This window comes from Hesperophylax consimilis, chromosome 19 (genome assembly GCF_061612785.1).
Source record: "Hesperophylax consimilis isolate HC1 chromosome 19, BYU_Hcon_1.0, whole genome shotgun sequence".
NCBI classification, from domain to species: Eukaryota; Metazoa; Arthropoda; class Insecta; order Trichoptera; family Limnephilidae; genus Hesperophylax; species Hesperophylax consimilis.
Window position 1 is genome coordinate 12,924,016 of NC_142854.1, and position 21,003 is coordinate 12,945,018.

Below are 21,003 nucleotides of genomic sequence, written 5' to 3' on the forward strand. Positions count from 1 at the left end.
GCCAAATTGTCGGTCAGTTGCTGGGGAAAGAGATTGCTGCAGTCTATTGTTTATTAGTGTTTCTAATACTTTGCTAAATACAGGAAAAGGGTTATCGGACGATATGCCTTGACATCAGTCCTCAGTTTATCGTTTCCCGTGGGGATAACCTTGAGCATGCCTCTCTTCCATTCCGTAGGGAAAATTCCTCTACGCAGACATGTCTCCATCACCTGGAACAACTCTTCCTTGGCATGGATCCAGACATTAGAATTTATCAATCCATTTTTCCAGATATGGATGAGAACTATCTTATTATATAGTTGGCGAATGTCCAGGACTGCTAGTTTCTTGAAGAGTGGCTCTGATGGGTAAGAACGGGAACATTTGAAGATGATCCTTAACAAAAGTTTTTGAACAGTCTCTAGAGGGCAGAGTATGGATGCAGCGCAACCCCCCCATCCTATAATACCGTACGTAGCTATAGATTGGAATAGAGCAAAATAAACACTTTTGAGTGTTTTTATATCAAGGATTGATCGAAGAGAATAAAAAATATAGCATAACTTACGGAGTCTTTTTGTTATGGAGTTGATTTGGGCCTCCCAGCGTAAATGGTTATCTATAATGACACCTAGGTATTTTATTTCAGTTGACGGTTTAATGATTGGGCATGAACAGCTTGTAGTAAGAGATAGTGGGGGGGTGTCTAGATTTTGTGGGCAAGTGTGAATAATTAGTTTAGGAAGGTTTTATGAGATAGTTAATTTTCGGATTGAAAAATGTATATGTTGTGTTTTTTTTAATATTTAGGGTTAGGAGGTTGGAGTCTAGCCATTTTTTAATTTTGTTCAGTCCAGAATTCGCCTTCTCAATTGTTGTTCTCCATATTTTTCTCGTAAATATGATAACCGTGTCATCAGCGAAAGATATTATATTACCTTCAATATCCAAATTCAACAAGGAGTTCATATATATGAGAAATAAGAACGGGCCTAGAACACTTCCTTGGGGTACGCCGTAGGAGATGGGTAAACATTTACTCCTGCATTCTTGATCGGAGTGGATGATGGTTGTTTGTGATCTCTGCGTGAGGTAGTTTTTAAACCATTTCAGGGCAGTACCTTCTATCCCAATCTGTTGCAGTTTTTTTAGAAGAATGAGGTGGGCAATAGTGTCGAAGGCTTTAGACAAATCTAGAAAGACAGCAAGAGGTTTATTGCCTTTATCGAGGTTATCTGATATCATTTTGATAAGGGTTGCAATTGCATCAGCAGTACTACAATCTTTGCGAAAACCGTATTGGTTTTTGGAAAGGATTTTATTGTCCTCGAGGAATTTGAGGAGTCTTATTTTTACTACTTTTTCGATGATTTTGGATATAGTGCTTAATAGCGAAATAGGCCTGTAACTATTTAGGGAAGATCTGTCACCTGATTTGAAAATAGGGATGAAAGAGGCATGTTTAAGTGATTTTGGGAATATACCAGATTGGAGGCTTAAGTTAATAACATGTTTGAGAGGGCTGGCAATAAGGGTTTTTAAATGTTTAGTGAGTTTAGTAGAGATTTTATCTATTCCCGTTGAGTGACTATTTTTTAATGTTCAGATGATTTCTGTAATTTCCATTTCTGTGGTGTGAAAATAAATGGAGTATAACTGAGATGAGCCAGGGTTATTTCGTTTGCAAGGTCATGTTCCGAAACATTATTTCTAGTTAGAATATTATTGAAAAGGTTAGATCCGACTGAGGTGAAAAATTCATTTGCAAACATTTCTGTATTTCTTGTAAAATATGTAGGATTCAAGGTCGTTGGGATTTTTTTTACAGAGTGCGTGGAGTTTATCACGATTACGTATAGAATGAAGGATACCTACAGCTATCCAAGGTTTGAGTTTAGTGTCGAAATGTTTTGTTTTGTGTGGTGCACTGGATGTAGCGTTGGTTAGGTGGTTATGTAGTGTTTCGACTAGAGATTCGCAGGCTAAATTAGGATAATTTTGTTTGTAAAGATTTGACTAATTTTCTTGTGAGACCAGCTCAAAAAGTATAGGATATTTTATTTTTTGGAATTTCATGCGGTCGTGGTTTATCTACTTTGTAAGAAAGAGAAGTTATGGTAGCGTAGTGGTCTGTGACAGTGCATTGGTATACAAAAGATATAGTTTTTAATTTACATTTTGAAAAAACATGATCAATACAACTTACAGACGAGCCAGATACTCTTGTGGGTGCTGTTATGGCTGGGACGTGACCTTGAAGGGTTAGCATATTTATATAATCATTGGCTTGAGGATGCATAGAATGAATTATATTTATATTGAGGTCACCAATAATAAAGAGATTATCACAATTACTCACACAAGATAGAAATTGGTTTAGTGAATTTAGAAAAGGGGTTATGTTAGATGTGCCCGGTGAAAATATGGTTTATATCTATTACAATTTTGATACATTTAGATTGACTGATTATGATATAGTTTACTGTGTGAGATATGTGTTTTTTTATGTATATGATAACTCCATCGTTTTGGGTTATGTTATTCTGTGTATTGTAGTGGGTTTAGTTTGTTATTTTTTTGGGAAGGCAATTTTCATTGATCCAGCATTCACTCAAAGTGATTATGTCAAAGTCGGAGTTCAGGTCTGTGAGAACTATCAATAATTCGTTCAAATTATGGTTTATGCTTCTGATATTCATTGAGAAAATTTTTAGGGCCGATTGAGTTATTTGTTGAACTTCTAGAGCACTGTTTGTTTCTGTACATGGAATTGGAGACAAATTATCTAGTTGATCAGCTATTTATACCATTTATAAAGTTTGTAACAAAACACAGTAATTAGCATATAAAAAATAGCAATGATTTTGACACATCGTTTAAAATAACAATGAGAGGCTCCACGTATTCATATGATAGATTCAAATTAACATTTAAGACAGTGGTGATAACAAGGACCTATGATCAAAAATAGTATCTTTGGGCTAGAGACATACAATAATAATTTACTGCTGTATATAATGAAGAATTTTAAATAATAATATAAAAATACATAAAAGAAAGTTATGTTGCTCAGCGAGCATTGTTTACGGGTTAATGGGTGAGGGTGACAAAAGGTGTTTATTTTTGTCATTAATATTAATGACAGGTGTCCCAATATCTCGCCGTACATACACTTGACCCCCTCTGGTCCAAGCAAATTTGAAAAGGTTTGCACGTTTAGCCTTGCGGGCAAGAAACCATAGGTGCTTCGCCTGAAATGTCAGATGTTCGGAAATGTATATAGGGTAACCTGGTCCGGCCATTCCAATTAGGGTGGTGTTAAGTGTGTCCTCTCGATTTTTAGCTTGTTTATTGAACCTTTTTACATCTTCCAGAAAATTATCACGGTCGATGTTGGACTTGAATTTTATTAGGATGGGCCTGCATTTATCTTTGGTGACTTTTAGTGTGGTGCGGTACGCCGCATCGATATTGGTAGCTTCGTTTGAGTTTATGGTATTTTTATGTTGAATATAATATTATTTAGGTTTTCAACGTTGGTTTCAGGGATTCCTCTAATCTCCACATTTTTTGATCGGTTTAGTCTATCCATCTGTTCTACGTGATTTTTCAATGGCTTCAAGTCTCGCTTCGAGGTTAGAGTTCTTTTTTCCAAGTGTTTTATTTTTATCCTCAAGGTCGTGAACGCGAAGTAGAATCTCTTGGTATTGTTTACTCATTTTTTCCAGAGTGACTAGAATTTGAGTGTGTAACTAAGAGTTTTACCAATATTATTAATAACCTAAAAGGGAACTCAATGTTATATGTGGGTAGAATATTGTGTGCACCAGTTAAATAAAACTCTAATATCATCTTTATCATTTATTATATAAACTGTAACCACACATATTGCTCTAGAATAATATATAATATAATCTCACATAAATAATATTTAGCATGAGACTCAATATAATAGCATGAATACTCAAGGCGTGTCGAGTTAGAAATTAACCTCGATAGATGACATAAAATGCAAGTCCTGACAGTTGAATTTAAGAACAGAAATAAAGATGCTATAAAGAATTTACAGGGCGCCAGCTCAGAATCAGTAGTCCATAAAGATACTAATGAATAAATGTCAATCTCAATTTGGAAGGCATCTTACGTAAAATCCTAAGTCCGCCAAGGCCAGGAAGCTTAACCAACCGTCACGTGTCCCCGAGAATCTCGCAACAACTGGCGGAACAAATTGAAACCATACACAGCGTTCTTCACACCGTAGCTCGCAAATCAAATCGGCAACTTGAGAATCCTGTCAGCCGCTTTCGGTAGGAACTAAATAGCAAGACTGCTACAAAATGCAACTGTAGGTATCCTCCAGATGCGGCAAAATATCTCATCGGCCACACGAATGAAATCGATGTCAGAATTTAGATAAAAATTCCCTGTTTACGAATATGTCGTTCGGCCGAAATTCGGCCGAGGAGAACCTTGTGGTCTACGCGATTATTCGAGCGAAAAATACCTTTCTTCTAGCGACATTTTTAAATTACCCGCAGAATAATAATATGAGATTAGCATCTCATTACTGTAATATTAGAAATTATTAAATGTAGATGTATTTATACATCAATACAAGTACTACGGGGATATGAAAAGCAAATAAATCTAAAAATCACTTTTAAAGGCCTAGGTACCTTCTTTACAGTTACAGGGTTAGCAAAGTCACTAAACCACGCCCTATTCGTTAATCCCAACTCTGTAAATATTAGCGTACGCGTCAGGCATTTTGATGATTATTTTCGTGGGGTTTTTGTTAAATGTAATATGTTATTAATACATGCTATAGTGCTTATTTGATTTAAATGATAGATGTACAAAATACGAACAATAATATTAATGTACAAGTGCTGATCCGTTATAAATCGCGGGATAATAATAATAATAATAATTGGATAATTTGTAGAGCGCCGTTTTTGTGAAAAATCACCTCAAGGGCGCGGATATTTAAGTTGTAGGATTTGTGAAGCTGAAAACAAATAATATTCATGTTTAATGTATAATTTTGTGTACGTAGATCACAGATATTATGATCAGTTCTAAATAATATAATAAATACGAATATGTATATTTATATTTGTGTGTAATTTTTTTCTAATAATCACAAATACACTTTTTGGCGTGATTTTAATTAAGTGAAAACTTCAGCGCAGTGGCGGCAAGTCTCCTTTTCCTGGGTGCAGGCCTTACTGATGTGTCCGTATTGATGGCATTTGAAACACCTGGTTGCACCCAGGTAGTCCCGAGTGCGACAGGCGTTTCACCCTAGATAGCACAGCCCGCTGTCAATGAGTACTTTCCTTGCTTTAGGGTGGCAGGTGATGATCATGTTCATTGTCGCAATATCTCTTCTGCCAAACAAGGAGACTCTCCTCATTGTGCGAAGGTGATCCTCCTTGGATGTTTTTCTTTTTCCCTCTAGGTTGTTAGTGTAGATCTCATCAAAGAGTGCTTGGTCCTGTGCGGTGTCGCCTCGGGACGTTGTAGACAACTATTCATGGTTGGGGAGTCAGCTAGCCGGTGCCGCTTCCTGTTCTCCATGTTAGGAGAGTGTTCCATAATTGTAATGGAAGTGCCTTGCAGTGCAGTTGTATTGTCTTCCTGGGGGTCCTGTTCGACAAATATTTCCTCCACTTCACCTTCGTCTTCCGAAGTGTTCGAATCGTCCACGCTCTGTTTTTTTGAAGATCCTTGCGTTGAGCGCTTTAGAAGTCTATTTTTTCTTCTCGATTCTTGTTTTTTAGAACATTTTTTTTACCGGGGTTCCATCACTCTTCCGAGGTCTCGCACTATGTCCATTGGATTCCTGGCCCGAAATAGCCTCAGAATCCATTTTATTCACAAAATCCCCAAAAATGGGGAAAAAAACTTTTTTCGTGAAAGTACCCTCAGATTGTATAAAAAGTCACTGAAAGCGAGGAAAAATACTTTTGGCACAAATCACTTAAAGTTATAAATAATTAAAAAAAATAACCTAACCCACCTGTATATTCTCTGGTGGGATCAAGATGGCCGCCGTAATATTGTCAAAACATGAGAAATGGATGTTATGTTTTCTGGTATTTCCACTGCACAGAACTTGGGGAACGTGGTATCAGACGACGTGGGAAAATTTTCCGCGTCTGGATGGCTGAAAACTGAGTGACTAAGTTAAAATACCTTTTTTTTACGCACCTAATTGTCTAAAACAAATTCATCACACTGTGATGAATTGTCTGCTAGGGTAAAACACTTAAAAACTAGGCCAAAATTGTATTTATGGTATTTGACGAGGACACTTCTTGGGTGGAATTACATTGCGCACTGAATAGTGTCAACTGTGATGCTTCAACACTAAAACTGAAAAAGTTATGAACACTAAAGTGGGGAGTCTCAGGGTTTGAACTGAGCCCTCTTATTAAACTATATTGAAATGAGGATAAAAAGCACTGGTTCAATTTTGGTGAGGTTTTTTTTGAGTGCACCCGGGTACTGAGCGCAGGCGAAGGTACTCCTAAGGGGGACCTGAGGGGTACGGGGCACGAGAATGGCACCCTGAGGGTGTTTGTCAAACCAACTGTCACTTTAGAAATTAAAAAATGTTTGAGAAAGAGATTTAAAACACTGAAAATCACTAAACAGAAGCTATAGGCTTGTAGCCCTTCACTTTTAGTGTGTGGAGAATACTTTTAAGACGGCTTTAGATAGGCTTTAACATCGGTTAGTGGCTTGCCATTCCCCTTTGGAATAACCCTTAGCACGCCTATCTTCCATTCAGAAGGGAAAACTCCCCTCCTCATACACGTTTGGAAGACCTGAAATATCTCAACCTTAGCATTGTGGCACACTTTCTTCACAGCCTGGTGCCTTCTTTTCACCAAAGCCCTTAATTATCTCATCAACCTCCGCAGTAGTTATTGACATTACGTCCTCCTGAGCTTGGTGGAAGCCGTGAGAGATCTCTGATCCTTTTGTGGTGGTCGTTTTCCCCAACTACTGAATCTACTGGGACTAGCTTGCTCAGTAGCGTTCCGAGAGTGGAAGCAACATCAACACTCTTGGCATACCTTCCATCATTGTTGGAAATTAAGCTTGTTAAGTACCGTTCAGAGCCTTTACCGGTTTTATCAATGGCGCTGTGGAGAGTCCACGGGTCGGCGTTATTATATATATTCATTTTGTGAACTCTGTTATCACAGTTAAATCTCTGACATCTTATGGCATCTGGAGGTTTTATTTTAGGCAATAATTTTTCCGCACAGGCGTTGTAAGTTTTTACATCATTTTCGGACTTTGCCGCCCATTTTCCAAAATCTCTTGGTGGATTTTGTCTGTTAGATATAATAGGGATTAGATCCACATCTATTTCGACATTTAGTTGGAGATGATCTGACCATGTCGCATTGGCTGTGATGTTCACATTCCTCACTGCACTGCTCAACCCCTGTGTCATAATACAGTGATCAAGCCATCTGGTGGTTCCATGGGCATCGCTTACGTAAGTGAAAGTATCAGAGCTTAGATGCACCATATCAGTGATTGTATAGTTATTCTCTGTACAAAATTGTGCAAGTTCACGTCCAAAAAGAGATCTCTGATCTGCATTAAAATCTCCTATAATAATTGAGTTGGAACTGTTTTGTTCCTCAATAATGGCGTTTATTTTTCCCAAACAGTTTGAGAATTCCGGAAAGTTTTCGGCTGAATTGGTTGGCATATAAACTGTTACTATAAGGAAAGTTCCACTGGTTGACTCTATTTCAATAGCCGCGATTCGAGGTTCTCTACAATCAATAAGAGTAGTTTTAATTGTATTGCGCCATAAGATACCAACGCCTCCGTAGGGGCGGCCAATTAATGGACCGTCAGAGAGGTTAACAGCGGATGTCCCATGACTGGAGAATTCCGGGTGTATTGACGACAGATATCCTAAGTCTGTAGGTACGCCTCCGTAGGGGCGGCCAATTAATGGACCGTCAGAGAGGTTAACAGCGGATGTCCCAGTCTGTAGGTAACAGCCAGGTTTCCTGCCATACAATGACGTCATTACAAGTACATAATTCCTTTATGAAGTGCTCTGTTCGACGAATTGATCTACAATTGAATGATACAATTTTCAGAAGCTTGGTATTTGTAATATCCATTTTTAATATTATTTTACAGCATTTATTTGCGTTTTCGGCATTCGGAAAAATGTATTTTCTCACAACCGAGAATTTTGGCCAGATACTCGCATCCATAAGTTTTTCGTATGCTGACTCGGTGGTCCCAACTTTAAACGCTCGATACTCGCCAGATTTAGTTTGTAGTTCGTAAACTACTGCATCAATACCGCTTGTCTTAAGAAAAGAGATCACATTTTCACAAGTTGTGGTTTTCTCAAGTCTTGTGACGAGAGCATATTTCGTTCTCTGCAGGCCTTTGATTTCTGCATTTTCGTTGCTGCCCAAAATCATGTTTTTCGTTTTTAATGAAATTTGTGTTTTTTTGTAGGTCTTTTTCCTTACGGATTTCCATCCATGCCCGTTGTGATTTTCGTTTTCACCCGAAGGGTTGTCGTTAACGACATCTGCAAACGATTTTGGGCGATCAATTGGTTTTTCGGCCTGAAGTGGGTAATCGTGTTTTGACCTTATCTCCATAGATGATAATTGCATCTTCCAAAGTTTTGACCTTGATATGAAGCTTCGGCGGTTCATTATTAGATGGCACTGCACTGTTTGTGTTTACTTTCGTTAGTTCATTAACAGTAGATTTCAGATTATTTATCTCCGAAGTTAATAAATCAATTTGATCTTTAATTGCCAAGTTCTTACTATGGTCGGATTCATCTTTTAGTTTCTGAACATCACTTTTGATTATTATTAAGTCTCTCAGAAATGCAGTTGCGTCAATATAATCGAATGTGACCGGCGGTAGTTTGTTAATGTTTAAAACCGCAAATTTCGGCATATTGTTCGGGTCGGTTTCTTTGAGGATTTTTATTATGTCTCAGTCACTATATGAATTTAAATTGTTCTTAATAATACTAAAAAGACAAAAATTATCAGTGTTTTGAAGCACGAGGTCAGTCCTCTGAGCAGTTCTTTCATCACTTACGAACCAAATTCGTAGAATGCTCTAGAATTTTTTGCCACGCGGCGGACACAAAAACACTTATAGTTTGAAAAGTATATATCGCACGAGAAAAACTGAACTAACACTCGACGCGGAGAAAAATTGCGTATGATGCAGTTAGTGACTTAATAGTTCACTGAAGGATGCACTCGATAATGGTTAAAGAATGAGGAACACCGCTGTAGATTGCACAAAAAAAGTGTCAAATGCACAGGAATTTTCACCAGCGATGCGGATTCCGACTTCGCACCCTGTATCGGTAGTGGATACAGGGGGATGTGGTTAAAACCACCGAAATGGCGATTTGTTGAAAATGGCAATTTGTTCAACATATTCAAATACAAATTCTTTTGTTATTTGTTTAACAAATTCTAGTTCTTTAAATACAATGTTTTCGTTTAAATAAATGGAAACACCTCCATGAATATGACTCTCTCGACAAAAAATTGAACCTAATGTATAACCATTAAAATTAATAGATGTCGTTTCATCCTTTTGTAACCAGTGTTCGCTAACGGGTAGTGATAAAATTCCGGCTTTCTTTATCAAAATGTGTAGCAAGGTAATCTCGAAGCCCCTATTATTGCTCTTTCAATCCTCATTGAAAGAAGGTATCTTTCCTGATCGTTGGAAGAGTGCTCTCATCACACCTGTTTTTAAGTCTGGGGCTAAAAATGATGTCCAGAACTATCGACCGATATCTAAATTACCAATCTTTAGTAAAATTTTTGAAAAAATTGTTCATGAACAACTATATAACTGCATCGAGTCTGTAATACTCGTGAACCAACATGGCTTTATGAAAAAAAGATCGGTTGTATCTAATCTTGCCATTTTCATTGAAAATATTACTAAATCAATGGATGATCAAATCCAAGTTGACGTAATCTATACAGACTTCTCAAAAGCGTTTGATAAAATTGACCACAGTCTTCTTTTGTCCAAATTATTAGCTTTGGGAATTCATGGGGATTTATATAGATGGTTAGTCTCCTATCTTAATGGGCGCACTCAGGGAGTAACAATAAATGGCTTCATCTCTGAGATTGTAAATATACCCTCAGGTGTGCCCCAAGGATCTCACCTGGGAGCGTTACTGTTTACAATTTTCATCAACGACATTATAAAATGCTTTAATTATGCAAATGTTCTACTTTTCGCTGATGATATGAAAATATTCCTGCCTATTAATTCTATAATTGACTGCTTTAAACTACAAGAAGATCTGTATAGGCTTAATGATTATTGTATCCGCAATCGTCTCAACATGAACACTTCTAAATGTTATGTAATTACCTTCACTAGAAATAAAATTAAGTTTGACCATAATTATCATATAGCTGGCCAACTACTCAAAAAAGTTACACAAATTCGTGATCTAGGTGTTATACTTGACAGTAAACTTACATTTGAGGCTCATATTGATATGATTGTTAAGAAAGCCCTTCGAATGCTAGGATTCTTATTCCGTATTGGAAAAGAATTTAATAATATCATAACACTTAAAATATTGTATTTTTCTTATGTTCGCAGTCATCTTGAATTCGCTTCTCCCATATGGAATCCTCAATATAATATTTACATAAATCGCATTGAAGCCATCCAAAGAAAATTTGTCCATCATTTAAATTTCAAACTAAATTCAAACCTTGACGTAAACAGCTCGATGGACCTTTATGGACTTAAGCCATTAAAAACTAGAAGAGACTCCGCAGATATAATATATCTCCATAAAATTATCAATGGCTTTATTGATTGTTCTCCCCTTCTGTCTGAAATTAATTTTAGAGTCCCGAGCGTTAGAACTAGAGAAAAATCACTTTTTCATCTCCATAAATGTTCTACTAATATAAGACAAAATGCGTTTATATTCAGAGCCTGTAGTATATTTAATAAGAATTTTAATGATATGGACATATTCTCAAGTAATTTAGGAACCTTTAAAAGATATGTAATAACTAACATTAAATAATTTTAAATATTCTACTTGAAGTTATCATGTTATTGCTTTGAATCCTTTCCAGTTACTTACCTTCCAATTTATACTCATGTGTTCAATTTAGTTGTAGGTATACATTTATTATATTGTTATTATTGCTATTGTGTAGTGCTTTTATTGATTGCTGCTGTGTTGAAATTTTACAATACATTTTGTTTTGAATTTAAGTTGGTTATTAGTATATCAGTTAAATTTAAATTTTTGAAATTTAGCTGGTTATTAGTATATTAGTATATCAGTTAACTTTAAATTTTAATTTATTTGTGTTCCTAGATCTGCTATTATTTTTTATTTATTATTTACAATTTTGTATTTTTTGTAAATTTCTCAGGACACGGGTACAGAACCCTTAGTTTCTTGTTTTAATATTTTTTATTATTATTATAATTTTAAGTGAAAATCTGTTATTGGATTTTATCTTTATTATTTAGTTTATTCTTATATATGTAAATAATCTGTTGATTTTCCCAAATAAATAAAATAAAAAATAAATAAACACAAAGTACATCGATATTTTTTTCATATAGAATATTTTCTAATGCTAAGATTTTATTTCGAATGCATTGTACGTTTTGATGCATTATATTGAATTTTTGTTGTTTGTTTTTGGGGTGTTATGCCGTGTTGCGCTAACTCCTTCTTTAGCCGACGTTTCGGACAGCGTTGCAGTGTCCATCATCAGGGCAGATCCGGTAGATCCGAAGATGTGTAAATTTTGTAACATTTTATAACATGTCTAAGTATACTCCAATACCATATAATAATACAATATAAAACCATTGCATTTATACCTTGATACTGGGTACATCTACTCTAACCGCTGTCAATCGGTTTTCTAATTCTAGAATTCACCACAAGATGGCGCCACTTCCGTTGGCATTTCGCACTTGGATGGGCCCCAGGCTATCATTAATACTGTGCTTTCAGAATTCGCCACAAGATGTCGCCACTTTCGTTGGCATTTCGCACTTGGACGGGCCCAGGCCACAAATAAATAAGCACAAACTCGACAACCAAAATTTACACATCTTCGGATCTACCGGATCTGCCCTGATGATGGACACTGCAACGCTGTCCGAAACGTCGGCTAAAGAAGGAGTTAGCGCAACACGGCATAACACCCCAAAAACAAACAACAAAAATGCTTTTGGCCGTGAGAATCTAAAAACTTACCCATTATATTGAAGGTGGATTTGATGTCGTCAAGTTTAGGAGTACGAGTATTATTCATAAAAAATAGTTTGTTGTTCCGGGTAAGGTGAGTTCCTGTCATCTCGGGTTTGTGTAGGAATGGATGAATGAATATATTTTGGGTTTTTTTCTGATGGATGTGAGTGCTGTTAAGCTCATCATTTTGATAATTGTTTGGTTATTCATTTTTTCATAAAAAATGGGCCCAGTAAATTTACAATAATTTTTGAATTCGAAGATGTGAGATGTAATCTCAGAATTCAGTTTATAGATGTTTAAATAGTTGTTTTTAGTTACTGGATGTATTAGGACATTAGTATGGGCTAGTTGTCGTAGGGTGTAGTACAAGTTGCTTAGAAAGTTTTTAGGGGATGTCTCATTTTCTCCGGCTATTAAAATTACAAAATCATTTTTGTTTAAATTCTTACTTTCTCTTATGATGTTTGCCGTGTACCAGTCTAGTGTTGCCCCAGGGTATATATAGCTGGAACAATCTACATCTTTAAAGTTTTTTTCCAGATTTCTTCTTATTTGGTGGCCTGCTTCTTTTCCAAAGATCCGTATTTTTATTTCTTTCCATTGAAGTTGTGCTGTTTTAATTCTGCGATGTGTGATGTCCTGTGCCGGAAGAGGTGTTTTAATTTCTTTATTTTGGTTGTTAATATTGGTGAGATGCAATTTGTTTTTAAATTCTTAATTTTTTTCTGCCATGTTTACGAGAAGCGACTTGTTTTCATTACATCTTTTACTTCACTAATATTTTGGGTAAAGTTTTTTATTAGTGGTCGTAATATTTTTAATTCGCCCTTCATTTCATTATTTTCGGCCTCTAAGTGGGCAATAATGTCGAATAGTTGATCCATGCCTTCGTTTATTTTTTTTTTTAGAATGATTTTTCCTTTCCCTTCCGTTATTATTTTTTTAATATTATTTATGGTAAGTCTTGAGTTTTTCAGGGCATTATTTACCTCGTTTGCTTCTATCATTATGGACGTTTCTTCTTCATTTTCTCTTTTATCCTCCGAATCTGAATAAGGATCCTCCTCGTGTTGATTTGGAGATCTTTGGGGTCAGACAGGATTTTGTAAACGGGTCCTCATTTTTTGATTTAGGTGTTTTATTACCTTTTTCCATTTTCAAAGATTATTCAACAGAATTTGATATTGTATGCACTTATTGCCCTCTATTGAACAATAGCGGTAAATAATATATTTTTAATTGATTTATGTATTAACAGCCATCTGTTGTTTATTAGCGCAAATTATTAGTTTATTTTGCGATTATGGTTAAATTTATGCATTTACTGCCATCTATTGACAGGTAGCGATAAGTGTAACGTATGTAGGTAGAGTATTCAATATCAAATCATTAAATGTCAAAAAATCACAGTGATTTGAATTTTTAAAATCAATTTTTTCTTAGATATAGTTCATGTACATACGTAGTAATTGCTTCAGTTTTACAGCAACACTGTTATGCTTCTGTTTCACAGGTTTTATGTTGATTAAACATACGTTTTGCAATATATTTTTACTGTTTTATACGGAGCAAATTGCACTTCACTTTCTATTCTGAATGTTATTGTATAGATGCTTGTGCTTGGTTATGAATGCAAGTATGGATGCAAGTGCTTGGTTATGTACATTGAAGTTACCCACCGCTTTCCCACCCCGGTATAGGTGACTTATGGTCACCCCTTCGGAGTTCTCGCAAGAATCTAATTTTTTTGAATAAACGGCTCTACAATTTAAAGTGAAGTTAGACCTTCAATGTCCCCGCATACAGTGTTAGGAAGCGGTATGCAAGCGCTTACAGATGAGTGACTACAATGGGTGTTATGATCAATGAATACTTCTCAAAAATTTAAAACAAGAACAAATAATCATAGAAAATCAGGACAAAGTTAGAAAGCGTAGAATTCACAGTCTATTTGCGAGAACAAAAAAAGGGAGAAAAAAGAAAAAGGAACATATTGTACCAAAGTATCAGCAACCTAAAGTAAAGAAAAGAGATGAGAAGTACATGGTAAATAAGAAAGAAAAAAAAGAAAAAGAGACATGATCAGTAACCATCGCGGATATCGTGTGGTCACCGAATTCAGGTGAGCTGTAAGCAAAAGAAAAAGAAAACACAAGAGAAAAGTGGTTCAATGCCTCCAGTCCCGAGGATGGATTGGTGGTGGTTGGGAAGAAAAATGCAGGTCCAAGTGCCGCTCCCCTAAGCCGACCTCGTGGTGGTGCCCAGAAGAAAGTATATGGGATGATAGGGATTGACCCTAAAGACCCTAGGGGAGAAAAGCGTCAGGAAGTCGGAGGCAGGGAGGAAGGCACCCAGGTCAGCACGGACTTCCCTCTGACCCACAACCATCCTCAGGGGTGGCACAGATGTCCCGAACTCTACAGGCGTTCCATCCAAGAAAACAGTATCCGTTGTCAATTAAAATTTTGCGAACCTCCGGGTGACATGTCATATTGTCGGAATCTTTTTTCCCGAAAAGGGATACCCTACGCATGGTGCGCGTATGGTCGTCCAGAGGCAGCACCGGCATAGGTTCTCTTAGGGGGTGGCGGAGGGAAGGCGGAGGAGGTGGGGGGGAAGGTTGAAGCAGCTGTTTTAGCCAATAGTTGATCGAGTTTATCGGTCATTTCCTTATTATTGTTTATCACCTGCTCGAAGGCCTGGGCCCTGGAGACCGCACGAATGTGAGACAGCAGTATGTTAAAGAGTTGCTTTTTAATTTCCTCGATAGAACCGATAATGATTGTTCGGTCTTCTTTGTTGAGTTTGTGTTTCCCTTCCGAGATTATTTTCATAATAGCCTATAGCTGGGAGGTAACAGGGATTAGGTTGTCGGCGCTGAGGTCAGCTGACGTTGGTTCTAAAGTTTGATCAACGATAGGAAACTCTTCTCCTCTGGGATGCTTTCTGTTGGTTTGGTTGGGGGACTTATGGGTGGGCACACTCCCAACACGGGACTGGCCAGAGGTAGTCGCAGTCAGCACATCCGAAAGGTTTTGATTACCTGGAGCAGTCTGTACATCGAATTGGCTTTGTTTCCTTGGTGCAGTCAGCACATCCGAGTGGCTTTGTTGGTAAGTTACATTATCAACACTCATAGGGTTTACTGCGGGAGCAGTCTGTACGTGCGAGTGGTCTGCTATATTCTGGCGCTCAATCTGTGTGCTCCTATGGGGTGATTTGTAGCCAGGTATAGTTTTGACCGAAAGACTCTTTTTTTGACTCTTCTAACTCCTTGCGTTGGCGTTCTAGCTGTGAACTGAGGCGGCCTATGATCTCAGCCTGAGACCATATCCCCTCTGAGTGGGAGTCGTCATCAGAATCGGAGTCCATTTGGTTAAAAAGTTGTTTTCAAAATTTGCACTTAAAAGTAAATTATTTTAATAACCCTGATTATTTTTAACGAGTTAATGGTTTATAGTGTGAGGGATCTCTGGTCCCTCACGATTGTTGATCTAGAAATGAGGACGATCGATCGAGTGTTACACCTAGGTACTTGACCGTGTCTGCAAATTTGATGTTGGTGTCTCCCATACGGATGGTAGGGTTTCTTTCTCTACTGAAAGAGCCCTTCATCAGGAGACCCATTGTCTTGGGGGGAGCGAAGGTCATCTTGTTCCTCTCCCCCCATTTAAGGAGGGTGTTCAAACCATCACCAGCCTTTTCTTCAATTTCCTTTCTGCTGTTCCCCGAGACAAGATACATCTTATCATCCGCGTAGTCAATCATGATACATCCTTCAGGCAAGGGTAACCTAGAGGAGTCATCAAAGGTTATATTCCAAAATTCCGGTCCCAGAACGGAGCCCTGGGGACAGCCCATATTTACTTCGCGTTCTATAGTAAAATCACCGTGGGATATCGAAACGGTTCGTCCCGATAGGTAATTGTCAACCGATTTGAACAGGCGTTTTGGACAAATCCTACTTTTAACCTTTGTGCGTATCATGTCCCACCACGCGAAGTCGAAGGCACCAGTTATATCTAAGAAGATTGCTACAACATACCTCTTTGTGCAGACCTTCACCCAGTTAAGCGCAAACGAAATGGCGTGCACGGTGGATTTACCCGGGACGAAACCAAATTGAAGTTCACTGGACGGTGATAGTGTACTGCGAAGTCGCTGCCGAATTAGTAATTCCAGGATCTTGCAGAGGACTGGGAGCAAGGTTATCGGGCGATAAGCCTTTACGTCGGTGAGTGGTTTGCCATTCCCTTTAGGTATAATCCTGAGCACGCCCCTCTTCCATTCAGAAGGGAAAGTTCCTCTTCTCAGGCACGATTCCATCACTTGAAAGAGCTCCTCTTTAGCGTGGACCCAGTCATGCTTCACTATTTCGCCATTAAGTCTGTCATGCCCTGGTGCCTTCTTTGGACCCAAACCCTTAATTATAGCACCTATTTCAGCTCTAGTGACGGGAGCGATTCTATCCTCTTGGGCGAGGTCTCTAGGTGGAAGCCGTGCTAGATTTCTAATCTGTTTTTGGTGGTCACTTTCCCCAATTACTGACTCTACAGGGACTTACTTGCCCAAAAGTGTGTTGAGAGTAGAGGCCACGTCCAGTCTCAGCGTCTCTCCCATCAATATTCCCAATTAGACTTGACAAAAACCGATCCGATCCCTTGCCGGATTTTTCAATTGCGCTGTGGATTTCCCACGGGTTGGCGTTGCCCACATCTTTAACCCAATTATGCCAGGCAGCTCGTTTCGCAAGGAGAACCGCATGTTTGAAAGTTGCCCTGGATCTCCTGAGAGCGGCCTGAAGGGCAGCTGTCTCCTCCTCCGTACAGCATCCCCTCCTGGACAGTCCCAGGGCCCTATAGGCTCCTTTATAGGCCCCCTTTAGCGAAGTCAGCTCAGGTGACCACCACGGCGTTCTAATTTTCGTCTTTGGGTTTGATCTGCCCAGAGAAGAATTAGCCGCAGATACAACGGCCGAATTGAAAAATCTCGTAGCGCCTCCCCAAAGTTATCCCAATTCGCCCTAGAGGTGTTGAAATTCCAGGAGGATCTCGGAGTTTCAGTTTTCTTAACACCTATTGTAAATGTGATTAATCTATGATCCGAAACTATTGCGCATTCATGGACCCTCCATTTAGATATCCTGGCCGCAACTGATCCAGAGCAAAGAGTTAGATCAATGTTGCTCTCTCCTAGTGTGTTTGAAAAGGTAAAGAACGAACTCTGTTCGTTAACGATACAAAGGCCTTGCGCAGCAATCAGGTCTTCGACGGCGTCAGTCCGTGATCGTACTGAATGGGTTTTATTATTGTCAAACCAAAGAGGAGTGCGAGCGTTAAAGTCCCCTCCGATAACTACGTTACGGCCTTTAAGCGCGTTTAGGGCGCGCGTCAGACTCAGGATATGTGGTCCTACCGGGTTCCCCCATTTAAAATAGACTGAGAACTCTTAAAAACTCCTATAAACTCTTCTGTATCTATTTTAAATATTGTGATTTCTGGCTGATCTGTATGCTTAAGTAATATATTATGTTAAACTGACCTGCTGACAAACTGCTTTGGCAGTTTAGCGGGTATAAATAATAAATAAAAAATAAAAATAAAAATTCATGAGTGCTTAAAAAAAAAAAAAAAGATCAGATAGATCTCAGTATCAGCAAATTTAATACATACACAGGTTTGGTACTCATTAGACAGCCCAGCCAGAAGGAGGGGGCTGATCAATGATGTATTGACCAAAACACCCGCCCCTGGAGATGAGCCGACTTCGAGTACCGCACCCGGAAATTCAATTGGTGTCTTACCTTCCCAGGTGTACTGCTCCTGAATAAGCAAAATGTCAATTTTGAGGTCAGACATGACCCGTTGCGCGTCCAGGGTGGCCATCCGGGATCGCTGCAAGTTAATCTGACCTAGGGAGAGTAAATTATGAGGAGCCATAATCGGTCATGCGGATTTGAGCATTAATGGCAGCCAGGTGAGCAGGACAATCCCTATCCCCCGTAGGATGATTGGCAGGCTTCCTAAAGCGAGTGCAGGTAGCACAGACAGCGGGAAGTGCCTTCTTGGGGCAATCCTCATGAGTGTGCCCCACAGCGGCGCAGTGGCGACAAGTTTCATTGTCCTGAGAGCAGGACTTGGAAATATGGCCATATTGCTGACACTTGAAACATCTGGTGGCACCAGTGTAGTCCCGAGTCCGACAGGCATTCCACCCAAGGAAGCACATTCCGCTGTCTAGTAAGACCTTATGGGCAGCTGGATGACATGTCACCACCATGTTCATGGTGGGAGTCTCGCGCTTGCCAAAAAGCGATACTCACCGCATAGTCCGAAGGTGATCTTCCAAAGACAATGTGGTCTGGTCAGATAGATTATTGGTGAAAATCTCAGTAAATAATTCCTGATCCGCGGATTGTTCGCCTTTTGGCACATTGTAAATAACTATTTTTGGAAGACGGCCCAAGGGATTGATCATCTTCAGGCCGTTTGCAGTAAGTTTCGCTTCAGCTTTTTTTATGTTCTCAAGATCCTTTGAGTCCTTGGCTTGAAAGGCCATTCCCGCTCCTTTAATTTTCCTGGATCGGACAATTTGGAAATCATCCTTCTTGGGGTTAAGGATCTTCTCCAGGACTTTCTGAGTTTGTTCCGAGGTTTTGCCTTCTGGAGCCTCTGGATAAACCAGGATAGTAAGTGGCTTTTTTGGAATCGGTCGCTAGAAACCGTTGATGACTATTTTTTTTGACGCTGGCATGCCTGCCGCGGCATTTGCATAAGACAACGTCTCCTTGGCAATGGGATGCGTCGAATAGGTTGGGCGAGTTTTAATAGCCAGGTCCAATTTAGACGATAGAGCCGATTGCGCACTGAGCATTTCCTCTATGGTGGTGCTTCTCGTTGCAAGGGTATTAAGCTCAAGCATCAATCTCGTGATGTCTGACATCAAGTCGTCAAGGGTGGTGTTGAGCAGACTTTTGTCAGTTTTATTTAGCTTATTAGAGCCGTCCATTAGAATCAAGCGGATTTTCTGGCACTTATCCAGGGCTGGAATAGCCTTGAACTCCTGGTTCCCCGGAGAGTCGCTGTAGCGTACACGCTTCTTATTCTCAGCGTTGGGTGTAGTTGCTGGAGCGATGGAGGGCATCTCCTGAGAGGGAGGCACGGCAGTGGTGCGACGAGTTGTTTCCAGCTCCGAGACGGCCTCACTTTCCGAATCCACTGTATGAAGCTCCTTCTGTGGCCTGGTTTTGGTCCGTTTTATAGTCTTGAAGGGCCTAGCTGTGGGAGAGCCTGAGCTGAGAATCTGCTCTATCTGTTTTAGAATGTTTTCTCGGTCGTCGGAGCGTCTGACCGGATTTACGGTGGAATCATCGGAATCCATTTTTACCGAAAAGTGGGGTAAATCAGAAATTTACCCCAAATTTCAAAATTTTCCCCAAACCGGACATTGAAGTCACCCACCGCTGTCCCATCCCGGTATAGGTGACTTATGGTCACCCCTTCGGAGTTCTCGCAAGAATCTAATTTTTTTGAATAAACGACTCTACCAGGTTGTAAAAAATAGAAGCTAGACCTTCAAAGTCCCCGCATACAGTGTTAGAAAGCGGTATGCAATCGCTTACGGGTTAGTAGGTACAGGGTAAAAAAGGAAAAAAATGAAAAACAGTAAGTTAGACAGAGCTTCTTTAAAGAGAATAATTGTACAATCAGCAGCCATCACGAATAACGTGTGGTAACTGAAATAAAAAGGTAAGAAAAACATACGACCTGTAAACAATAAACGTGATATATGCAAAATAAAAAAAGAAGGTGGGTGGTTCCGAGCCTCGCAGCTGGCAGTCCTGGGGAGGGGTAAGTGGTGGTTGGGAAGACCGAAACAGGTCCGGATACCGCGTACTTAAGCCGACCTTCCGGTGGTGCCCAGAAGAAGAGTGTGGGAAGAAAGGGATTAAGCCCTAAAGACCCTGGGGGAGAAAAGCGTCGGGTAGTCGGAGGCAGGGCGGAGGGTACCAAGACTCGCACGGTCGTCCCTCTGACCTCCATCCCTCCTCATATCAAACTAGGTGAAAATAAAGCAAGAAGAGAAGAAAAACTGAAAGAAAACCATATTAGGCACGTAAACAATATAAACATAGAAATTGGTATAACCCTGAAAACAGGAAATATAAAAAGAAAAAGACATACATAGACAAAAGAAAAGAGAAGAAAGAAAAAAGAAGAAAAAGCACATCGAAGAAAGAAAAAAGAGAAAAAACAATGTATAAGAAAAACTGTTAAGGTTTAAAGTTGTAAAAATTTATAAACGACATGTACAATAGCAAAAGTTACAGGAGCTAAAGAGGAGAAAAGAGAAAAAATAAAAAAAATAAACATTGAAGAGGAAAAGTCCCCAAAAAAAGAAAATAATAAAAGAAAACAATGTTGTAAAATAATCAGAGTATAGAATGTCCGTGGAAGAGGTATTACAGGGGCAATACACTTGGGTTCCTGGAATCTACAAATTAGTCAGCGACTCTAAGCTCAGACCATCTCTCAACCCAGATCCTTGTAAATTTCTTCAAACACTCAAAGTTCACCTTATTAGCAACAAGATAGGTGTTCCACACCGGTCTTATGATGACGTCCAAACCATCGAGCAATTCCTCTCTTGCATCCTTCAGGATCTCACAATGCCACAGAATTTGCTCAGCCGACTGGTAAGTGTTCCCACAGGCACAG